The following is a 12,072-nucleotide window of genomic DNA, read 5'->3' as shown; positions in this document are numbered from 1 at the left end:
TCAAACCTTCAAGTGGTGCAGGTGCATCCAATAAACTTCCAGCTATCATTTATCAAGTACATTCTATAAAATGATAGGTAGAATTTGATTGTTGTGGTTGCTCTGGGGAAACTTCACCACCTGTTCTCTTCAGGAGGTTTGACTGGCGAATGGATCACCGGCCCCGGAAAGAGAATGACGGAGGCCCTCATGTCGGCCCTAGTAGAAGGACCTGGACTCAGAGGAGAGGCTGTCGCGCAGGCGCCCTAGTGAGGTGGCGGCGGCGAGGGCACCGTTCTGCACTTCCCGCGATCCTGCTTTCGAATGTGCGCTCACTGGCAAACAAGTTCGACGAATTGTCCCTCCTTCTGGGCAGCGCAGGGTCAGGCATTACAGGGTCATCCGTCCTCTACTTTACGGAGACGTGGCTGGACGACCATATTGCGGACAACCCGATGTCTCTGCCGGGCTTCAGTCTCTTCAGGGCCGATCGCTCCAAGGTTCTCTCATGAAAAACGAAGGGTGGTGGCATCTGCTTCTACATCAATGACGGATGGTGCACCAATGTCACGATCATAGGCAAATCATGCAGCCCTCACCTGGAGATGCTGAGTATCAACTGCAACCCCTTCTATTCCCCCCGGGAATTTGCCTCAATTGTCCTTGTGGGAGTGTACATCCCCCCCCTCGCCTGCGCGAACGAAGCCCTGCACCACCTGGCCATATGTATATCCGACATAGAACAAAAACACCCAGACTCTCTGCTTATAGTACTGGGTGACTTCAACAGAACTAACCTGAGCAAGGAGCTACCTAAGTACAAACAACAAGTCACGTGTCCCACTAGAGAAGGGCGCACCCTTGATCACTGCTATACTACCCTCAAGTCTGCCTTCCGGTCTATCCCGCGTGCTGCACTCGGCCTATCTGACCACTGCCTCATCCACCTACTCCCTACCTATACACAGAAGCTGAGAGCAGTTAAGCCTGTCGTTAAGACTGTTAAGAAATGGACCAATGAGGCCAAGATGAAGCTCCAGGCCTGCTTTGACTGTACGGAATGGGGGGTCTTTGAAGCCTCGGCAACCGACCTGAATGACTTGACAGACACTGTCACATCCTACATCAGCTACTGTGAGGACATGTGTGTACCTACCAAGACTTACCACATTTACAACAACAACAAGCCCTGGTTCAATGCCCAGCTCAGGCAACTTCGTCGAGCCAAAGAGGAGGCCTATAGCAGCGGTGACAGAGCACTATACAACCGTACTAGGAACTCTCTGACTAAAGGAATCAGGCTAGCAAAAAAGCGGTTCTCGGACAAGCTGACAAACGATCTCTCCACCAATGACCCCGTATCTGTATGGAAAGGAATGCATCCATAACCAACTATAGGAAAACATCAAAGTCCACCGCCATGCACCAAGACCTTGCAGATGAACTGAACCACTTTTATTGCAGGTTCGCAAAAGAAGTCCCCTGCAACCCAAACAATCACCTCTACGATGCCCCGAACACCGACGGCCAACCCCAGGCACTGCAAGTCACCCAAGAAGAGGTGGATGCATTGTTCAAAAGGGCCAAAACCAGGAAAGCTCCGGGTCCTGACGGAGTGTCACCATCTGCCCTAAGAGCACGTGCGGGTCAGCTCGCTCACATATTCACCAAGATCTTCAATAAATCGCTGGAGCTACAGAAAGTCCCTTCCTGCCTCAAAAGGTCTACTATAGTCCCGGTCCCCAAGAAACCCACTATCACGAACCTGAACGACTACAGGCCGATAGCACTGACGTCTGTGGTCATGAAAACGTTCGAGCGTCTGGTTTTGAATCACCTGAAAACTGTGACTGGCCCCCAAATGGACCGCCTGCAGTTCGCCTATCGCTCGAATCGGTGTGTCGAGGATGCAGTCAACCTGGGCCTGCACTACATTCTACAGCACCTAGACATTCCCGGTACATACGCGAGGGTCCTGTTTGTCAATTTCAGCTCGGCCTTCAATACAATCGTCCCCAGCATCCTCCACCCCAAATTACTTCGCCTAGGGGTCCCAGAAGCTACCTGTTCCTGGATAATAGACTTCCTGACAGATAGGACACAGGTGGTGAAAGCGGGGGAATTCACCTCTCAAGCGCGGTCCATTAGTACAGAGGCTCCTCAGGGCTGTGTCCTCTCACCCTTGCTCTTCTCCCTGTACACAAATGACTGTACCTCAGAGGCGCAATCAGTAAGGATCATCAAATTCGCCGATGACACCACCGTCATCGGCCTCATCAAGGATGGGGACGAATCGGCCTATAGACGGGAAGTAGACCGGCTGGCCCAGTGGTGCATCCACAACAACCTCGAGCTCAACCCCTCAAAACTGTCGAGATGATAGAGGACTTCAGGAAGAAGTCATCTAGTGCACCTCCGCTAACGATTGCTGACAGTGTGGTATCGCTAGTGGACTCCTTCAAGTTTCTAGGGACCACAATCTCCCGGGACCTTAAATGGGGGTCCAACGCTGACGCCACTGTTGGGAAAGCGCAGCAGAGGTTGTTCTTCCTCAGGCAACTAAGGAAGTTCAACATCCCACAGAAGCTTCTGCTCCTCTTCTACTCCGCGATTGTGGAGTCGGTACTGTGCTCCTCGATACTCGTATGGTACAGCTCCGCCAGTGCGAGGGACAGATGCAGGCTCCAAAAGGTGGTCAGAACCGCAGAGAAGATCATCAGGGCCGACCTTCCCTCAGTCCAGGACCTGTACTTGTCCAGAGCTAAAAAGCGGGCAATGAAGATAGTAAAAGACCAGCTACACCCCAGCCACAGCATGTTTAACTTGCTTCCTTCAGGCAGGCGTTACAGGGCTGTCCCCGCCAGATCCACCAGAAGCCTCAAAAGTTTATTTCCTCAAGCGGTCCACCTGCTGAACTCCTGAACATTGACTGACTAGACGTACATGTAACTCACTTGTGTTCCTACCGTATACCTATCTGTGTGACTTTGCTTACCCCCCCACCTGCTTATCTGTTACCTACTTGGCTGTTGTATAGCAAACCAAAGACAAATTCCTAGTATACGCAAGTATACCTGGCCAATAAAGCTGATTCTGATTCCCCTCTATTTTTTATGACCTTGTATAGATGTTCCACTGGACAGAGCTGAGCAGACTTGGCAACTTACATATAGCACATGCCGAGTTTGAAACAGCACTGCATATTATAATTACCTATGTTCTGTTTATTAGTTTTTAATAGATCAAGTAATGTAGAAATAATGGGGTAAATTTACTAAGATTCATATTTTCCCGTTTGAGGTCAAAGTTCAATCACGAATGACATCGAAAGTGTAAATATGCAACTTTTTGAATTGATTACGACTAATTTACTAAGCTGCCGTATTCTGCATTTTCGGTTTTTCCGATGTCGATGTCATTCGTTTTTTTAGGCAGTGTTTTACGTGAGTGACTTGTAAAACACTGCCGACTTTAATACAATGAATCTCGGCCGGATCTGAGAGATCCGTGCAGGGCTTCATTGTGCACCTTGTAAAAAAAATAAAAAATGTTTAAACTTAAAAAAAAAATTGCGTGGGGTCCCCCCTCCTAAGCCAAACCAGCCTCGGGCTCTTTGAGCCGGCCATGGTTGCAAAAATATGGTAAAAAAATTGACAGGGGTTCCCCCATATTTAAGCAACCAGCTCCGGGCTCTGCGCCTGGTCCTGGTTCCAAAAATATGGGGGACAAAAAGCGTAGGGGTCCCCCGTATTTTTGAAACCAGCACCGGGCTCCACTAGCTGGACAGATAATGCCACAGCCGGGGGTCACTTTTATACAGTGCCTTGCGGCCGTGGCATCAAATATCCAACTAGTCACCCCTGGCCGGGGTACCCTGGGGGAGTGGGGACCCCTTCAATCAAGGGGTCCCCCCCCCAGCCACCCAAGGGCCAGGGGTGAAGCCCGAGGCTGTCCCCCCCATCCAATGGGCTGCGGATGGGAGGCTGATAGCCTTTGTTGAAAGTAATGAATATTGTTTTTAGTAGCAGTACTACAAGTCCCAGCAAGCCTCCCCCGCAAGCTGGTACTTGGAGAACCACAAGTACCAGCATGCGGCGGAAAACCGGGCCCGCTGGTACCTGTAGTACTACTACTAAAAAAATACCCCAATAAAGACATTACACACACACCTTGAAAGTATAACTTTAATGCATACATACACACCACCATATACACATACTTACCTTATGTTCACACGAGGGTCGGTCCTCTTCTCCAGTAGAATCCATGGTGTACCTGTTGAAAAAATCCTACTCACCAAATCCAGTGTAGAGGGCTCCTCGGATAATCCATTTGTAATCCACGTACTTGTAAAAATAAAAAAACGGGACACCCGACCACGAACTTAAAGGGGCCCCATGTTTTCACATGGGACCCCTTTCCCCGAATGCCAGAAACCCCCTCTGACTTATGTCTAAGTGGGTTCCATCAGCCAATCAGGGAACGCCACGTTGTGGCATCCTCCTGATCGGCTGTGTGCTCCTGTACTGTCTGACAGGCGGCACACGGCAGTGTTACAATGTAGCGCCTATGCGCTCCATTATAACCAATGGTGGGACCTTTGAGGTCAGCGGTTGACCGAAAGTGACCTCACCGCTGACCACAAAGTTCCCACCATTGGTTACAATGGAGCGCATTGGCGCTACATTGTAACACTGCCGTGTGCCGCCTGTCAGACAGTACAGGAGCACACAGCCGATCAGGAGGGTGCCACAATGTGGCGCTCCCTGATTGGCTGAAGAAACCCACTTAGACATCAGTCAGAGGGGGTTTCTGGCATTCGGGGTAAGGGGTCCCATGTGAAAACATGGGGCCCCTTTCAGTTCGTGGTCGGGTGTCCCGTTTTTTTATTTTTACAAGTACGTGGATTACAAATGGATTATCCGAGGAGCCCTTTACACTGGATTTGGTGAGTAGGATTTTTTCAACAGGTACACCATGGATTCTACTGGAGAAGAGGACCGACCCTCGTGTGAACATAAGGTAAGTATGTGTATATGGTGGTGTGTATGTATGTATTAAAGTTATACTTTCAAGGTGTGTGTGTAATGTCTTTATTGGGGTATTTTTTTAGTAGTAGTACTACAGGTACCAGCGGGCCCGGTTTTCCGCCGCATGCTGGTACTTGTGGTTCTCCAAGTACCAGCTTGCGGGGGAGGCTTGCTGGGACTTGTAGTACTGCTACTAAAAACAATATTCATTACTTTCAACAAAGGCTATCAGCCTCCCATCCACAGCCCATTGGATGGGGGGGACAGCCTCGGGCTTCACCCCTGGCCCTTGGGAGGCTGGGGGGGGACCCCTTGATTGAAGGGGTCCCCACTCCCCCAGGGTACCCCGGCCAGGGGTGACTAGTTGGATATTTGATGCCACGGCCGCAAGGCACTGTATAAAAGTGACCCCCGGCTGTGGCATTATCTGTCCAGCTAGTGGAGCCCGGTGCTGGTTTCAAAAATACGGGGGACCCCTACGCTTTTTGTCCCCCGTATTTTTGGAACCAGGACCAGGCGCAGAGCCCGGTGCTGGTTGCCTAAATATGGGGGAACCCCTGTCATTTTTTTTCCCATATTTTTGCAACCAGGGCCGGCTCAAAGAGCCCGAGGCTGGTTTGGTTTAGGAGGGGGGACCCCACGCATTTTTTTTTTTTTAAATTATAACATTTCCCACCCCTTCCCACTGAAAAACATGCACGGATCTCATGGATCCGTGCATGCCTATACAAACACGGGATAAAAAAGCAGGTCTGTTTTTTTTTAGCACTTTTTCACGATTTGTATTTCATCACGGCAGTGTTTAGCTATTGTCGGCAGTGTTTGTGTTTTGCACTTTTTAGTAAATTCCCGATTTCTACCAAATTGCAGGCGTATTTGACCGATGGTGTATTGATTCGTGATTTTTTCCTAGGACTTCCAAAATATTACGAATGCCCTCATCACTGCCGTGATTTTTGCTTAGTAAATTACCGAGATGACACTTTGAAGAAAAAACGGCATCTCGGTCAAAATCGGGACCTTAGTAAATATACCCCAATGTATAAGTTTTAAATGGATGTACACAATATTTGTTTATGTTTTTATTGTGCTATGCTAGAAAAAAAACACACACCATTATTATGTGATGTAAACAGCATAGAAAACAAAGGAATGAAGTGGGTATTTTAATTGCTGCACTTCTCCTCTGACATAGATTATTCTCTTTGTACTCCCTGTTTTGACAAGCAGCACATAGGTATTTTTCCTGGAGTGCCTATGGAGCGAAAGCAATGTTTTTTTCCTTCGGTCTATTGGGAGTGCTGTAAATCAGCAAATGGAGATGTATTAAAGCCACATGCATTTCTAATAAAGTATGTTGCTATTACAGAAAAGAATCAGTAGCATATTGAATAATGCAGCTTTCAAAGCTCAGCAGAGAAATTTGATTACAAACAATTTGATTACTGGGTTTCTGAAGAAATATTTCCAAAATATTGTGGCATTTTGCTCCTGTAATGCATAAAACATAACAGTAGACCCGTCTGGAAGTTCTTTTAGGACAGTAAAGAATAGATGATGTCAACTCTAATTACTTCAATATCAAATAACGCAAGCATTAGTCTGAAATGAAATGGATGTCACATTGTGTTAAAAGAAATGCTTTTAAACAATGTGACAGGGGGATAAAGGCAATGAATAATTAGATATTCTTTGCACAATTTATCATAGCTTTATCAGTCAAGCATTTCATTTTAGAAATAATTCCATTCTATTCAATAATGTTGTACAAAGAAATATCTGATATGACATCTCAAACATAAATGATAATACTACTACTTTCTTTACTGTGTCCCCGGTCAGTGTTTTTCTAATTTGCCTTTCTGAATGTTTATGGATTTTAGAGTTTGATGTTTTTTCGGCTGGCATTAGAACAGAAGGCTTTGCAAAGGAAAATAATGAAAGTTTGTGAACCTTTTACAACTATCTGTATTCCTACAGTGTGTATGCACCTAGTACTAATCTAATAATAGTAAAAAGTAGCTGATTATACAAAACAAACAAATCTTTGTTGTACACATAGGTCCAATATTTCCCACTTCTGTTTTAAAAAAGCCTCTAAGGTAATAGATGATTTGCATACCTCCCAATATTGAGGAAGGTGCAAGCAGGACTCTGGCGTGGCAAAGCCACGTCTGCGCCCAGACAGGAGGCGTGGCATCTGGAAATGGTGTGGGGATGATGCTCCCACAAGCCATGCCTCCCGAATTCCACTTAGGGGGCATCGCCAGCACTCTGTGAGCTGCTGGCATGCCCCCAGCACTTCTGTCTCCCATGAATAGCCGCTGTGCACATGAGCACAGCATCTATTCACCGCTGCTCTGCTAGGCAGAGTGACAGGAGCCTCCCAACTGCAAACCCCCCCCCCCTCCACAGGACTGTCCCGTGAAAATTGGGACAGTTGGGAGGTATGGATTTGATAAGGATGATTCAACCAATCGGAATGTGTATTTTTAAAACAAAACAAAATACTCTAATGGGTTTTCAATGTTTTATGCTGGGCATACACTTTACAAATATTTGGCCAATCTATTGAGCACCCAGGTAATTGTACTGTGTATGTTTGGGACTGATCCAAAAATATTGATCAATCAGACATAGTGTTCACTCTAGGATTTTTTTAGGGCAGGGTGCTGATCACGGGTAGGGCACATTTTTCATTCGGGAGGGCACATTTTTCAGTTAGAAGGGCAAAATTAGGTACATACTATAATGCTTGGTCCTCCCATTCCCACACGTTAAAGAATGGACAATGCGCGCCGAAGGCATGCAGCAAAAATGTAGGGGCATTGTTTTTCATGGGGAAGGGGCATGGCCACATAATAGTGGCAATTCACATTACACCACACAGTAGTGCAGCTAATACACACTGCACCAGGTAGAACCTCCTATACACACTGCGACAGGTAGAGCACGTTATACATATTGCGCCAGATAGAGCACATTCTACACTTTGCGCCAGACAGAGCACATTATACACATTGCACCAGGTAGAGAGCACTGAGACACACTGCACCAGGTAGAGAGCACTGAGAAACATTGCACCAGGTAGAGAGCACTGAGAAATATTGCACCAGGTAGAGAGCACTGAGAAACATTGCACCAGGTAGAAAGCATGGAGACACATTGCACCAGGTAGAGAGCACTGAGACACACTGCACCAGGTAGAGAGCACTGAGAAACATTGCACCAGGTAGAGAGCACTGAGAAATATTGCACCAGGTAGAGAGCACTGAGAAACATTGCACCAGGTAGAAAGCATGGAGACACATTGCACCAGGTAGAGAGCACTGAGACACACTGCACCAGGTAGAGAGCACTGAGAAACATTGCACCAGGTAGAGAGCACTGAGAAATATTGCACCAGGTAGAGAGCACTGAGAAACATTGCACCAGGTAGAAAGCATGGAGACACATTGCACCAGGTAGAAAGCATGGAGACACATTGCACCAGGTAGAGAGCACTGAGAAACATTGCACCAGGTAGAGAGCACTGAGAAACATTGCTCCAGGTTGAAATCATGGAGACACATTGCACCAGGTAGAGAGCACTGAGAAACATAGCACCAGGTAGAGAGCACTGAGAAACATTGCACCAGGTAGAGAGCACTGAGAAACATTGTACCAGGTAGAGAGCACTGAAACACACTGCACCAGGTAGGGCACATTTTTGATTGCCGCTTTTTTTCTGCCAATTTTACTTACTGGGGGCTGATGCTGCAGGAGTTGATCGCGCTGGTTCCCCCCTCACACACCGCGGAGCTGGTTGAAAATGGCCACCACACTGATCCATGCACACAGAGGAGGGAGGGCTGGGTTTGCCTCGATGGGAGAGGCTAACCCAGCCCTCCTGTCTCTCGCAGAGGAGGGGAGCTGCGGCAGTTGACAGTTAAGGACGGGGCGGGACGAGGCGGATGGGGCGGGCCGCGGAGGTCTCTGTCTCTCATGCAGGGAGACAATGTGATTAAGCACACTGCAGTAATGTGTCCGGCGGCGTGGCGGGGTCCGGTGGGCAGCAAAGTGCGGGGCGGGAGGGCGCACACAAATGGGCAGGGCGGCATTCAGGTGTCTAAAAAAGGGGCAGGGCGCAGCGCCCTGTGAAAGACACCTAGAGTGAACACTAATTGACATGCCGGATCATCCAGCATATCCATACGAAGCTATGGGGAAAAGTCTACTCCCCAGGGGAGAAACTCGGAGGAGGAACACAGATATCATGTGACAATACACCGTGACATATCTAACAGTTTATGCCTGTGGAAGGTATCTGATGGGTGTGAGGCTGTCAGATGTCTGTCTGACAGCATTCTATCTGACCATGTATAGATTGCCCCTCATATCAAAGTTTAGCCTCATTAATTATGTCCAGATCAAAATTAATTTTGAAAGTCCTTGTAAGAATGTTGCTAATGATCATGCCACTGGAAAAGGTTTTATAATCATGGCTAAATGCTCTATCTCCCATCACATTTTAGTTAGTATTATAAAGTATACAATTAAAAAAAATCTTCTAAAATATGGTAGGCCAACAAATGACTTCAACAGCAAGGCATACAATATTCAGGTGGGATCAGAAAGAACTCAAAGTGATGATTTAGGTCAACAAACAGACTGGAGTTTTTGAGGAATGAATAATGACTAACCTACTCTCTTTGAAACCTCTCTGAACTTCCAGAAAAATTCAGAAGTAGTATGTAAGAGTGCCTAAAAAGGGAATACAATGTGTGTATCACAGCACTGCCGCAGTTTGAGAAACACAAGTACATCAATAACGGATTAACTAGAACATAAAAGAATATATATGAAATTTTGTATTAGCCAAGTCAAACTCCTGACCTTAGTCCAATTGAAATGTTGTGGCAAGATTTGAATTGAGCAGTTGTGAAAGAATATCAATGAACTAAAGCTGTTTTATAAAAAGAATGGACCAAAATTAATTCAAGCCAATGTTTGGGATTGATGAACAGGTATAATTATTTTTAGCAAAAATCATTGCATGTCCCAGTGATGAGCAACATTCTTTTTACAACAAAGATCATGAATGTTGGTTGGATCAGTAAGTTCAATCAATACAGAAAGATGTTTTGTTCATTATTTGTATTATCGTTATTATTAGGGATTATATGCAAAGCGTAACATGTTAAAGATCATGTTTATGCAGGAATACAGAGAATTTTAAACATCATTACAAACCTTTTCTTACTTATGGAAACTAGTATATCGAAAAGAAAAAATGTGTACTATACTGCATGTCAAATGTTGAAAAATTTATTTTTATTTAATTAAATGATGCTAACTTAATTCAACTTAACATAAATACACTATTTGCGTATAGCATTGTATTCGTTCAGAGATTCAAAATTTACTATGAAAATGTCGACATGGCCTGAATGTCAACATTCAGATTGTCAACTGATAGTTTTAGGGTTAGAGTTGTTATTATTATTATTAAACTTTTTATGGCGCCACAATTGATCTGCAGCACCCATTTACAGTGTACATAAATACGCAAAACAAGAGAACTCTTACTCACAGTTCAAGTCCGACAGCCGTGCATGATGCCGGTCGAACTCTGACTTTTATAAAGGGGCAATCATGGACAATGCATGGTTTAGCCTTGCCCCTTTAAAAAAAAGTCCACGTTCGGCTGGCATCCTGCACGGCTGCTGAACTCGGACGTCATTACATCCTGAAGTTTGCAATCACGCCAAACAGCTCTTCTCATTGCGGCAGTTCCCGTGAGCCGATGCCAGTGATGGGTGTCTTTTTTGACAAATATGTGTCTTAGTTTCAATGCAATGCAACTGGAATGCAACGGCAAACTGTGCTGATTAAGTTGAAATGCATTACTAGTATATCTGCATGCAACTGAGTCTCTGAATTAGTATACAATGCAGCGGCAGTGGCTTTTTCCCAGGGCAAGTTCTATTGTGGTTTGTATACAGTACAGACTCAATTGTACACAGATATACAACATAAGTGTCGCATATCAAATTAATCAGCATAGTCTACTGGTGTTTCTTAGTCCTGTATTCAGCAAAAAAAGCTGGCAGAGTTCTACAGACCTGGCAGCTCACTAGCACCAGGCATCTTGCCCTGTTTGGCGTATTGAGGCTAGATGTACGAGGACACGTGTATTATTATTAGTTATTTATATAGCTCACACATATTTTGCAGCGCTTTACAGAGAATATTTTGCCCATTCACATCAGTCCCTGCCCCAGTGGAGCTTACAATCTGTATTCCCTATCACATGTACACACACACATTCACACTAGGGTTAATTTTTGTTGGGAGCCAATTAACCTACCAGAGTATTTTTGGATTGTGGGAGGAAACCGGTGTACCCAGAGGAAACCCACGCAAGTACGGGGAGAATATACCAACTCCACACAGTTAGAGCCGTGGTGGGAATCGAACCCATGACCTCAGTGCTGTGAGGCAGTAATGCTAACCATTACACCATCCGTACATCTGTATGTATGTTTTGTGTGAACTGTGCAGTTGGTAGGCACAGTAATAGCATGGAAAGTATATAGAGGTTATATAGCTGATAAAAATAATTGAATAAGATTGCCTGAAGATGTAAGTCTTCAGGGAATCCTTCAAGGTTTGGAGGCTAGAAAAAAGACATGTGCGCGGGAGAGGATTTAAAAAATGGGTACAGCTTGAAAAAAATCCTGTGAATAAGTGAAGGCAATGAGTGTAAATGAGAGACAAATATCTTACATATGGCAGAGGGGTTAAGTTGAGAGATATTTTCAGGTAAGCAAAAAAATGGAGAAGTATGTATGTATAGTTTTACTGACAGCCTAAAATGTAATCAGAAGTGTGTTATATTAAATTCGGTAAAATCGAGGCAACCAATTTAGAGACTGACAGATCAGAGCAGCACAAAAAAAATAAGTCTTGCAATAAAAATCAGTCTAGCGGCAGCATTCAGGATAAATTATAGGGGTGAAAGTAAGGAGGCTATTATACAGTAATAATAAATGTGGGAGATGTGTGCATGAATTAAAGTCTA

At 45.4% G+C, this 12,072-nt stretch overlaps 1 protein-coding gene and 1 long non-coding RNA gene across 4 annotated transcripts in view; one reads left to right on the top strand and one right to left on the bottom strand.

The window, feature by feature from the left end:
- Positions 1 to 8,916, bottom strand: part of LOC134928258 (uncharacterized) — a 93,507-nt gene extending 84,591 nt beyond the window's left edge. Inside the window, exon 1 of the long non-coding RNA XR_010177873.1 lies at positions 8,754 to 8,916. This is a non-coding gene — a long non-coding RNA (uncharacterized LOC134928258). The remainder of the gene's footprint in view (positions 1 to 8,753) is intronic.
- TOX (thymocyte selection associated high mobility group box) overlaps positions 1 to 12,072 on the top strand; it is a 367,184-nt gene that overhangs the window by 214,703 nt on the left and 140,409 nt on the right. The window lies entirely within an intron of this gene.

The sequence above is a fragment of the Pseudophryne corroboree genome, chromosome 5 (genome assembly GCF_028390025.1).
Source record: "Pseudophryne corroboree isolate aPseCor3 chromosome 5, aPseCor3.hap2, whole genome shotgun sequence".
NCBI classification, from domain to species: domain Eukaryota; kingdom Metazoa; phylum Chordata; class Amphibia; order Anura; family Myobatrachidae; genus Pseudophryne; species Pseudophryne corroboree.
This window is presented reverse-complemented; position numbering and strand designations above follow the sequence as displayed.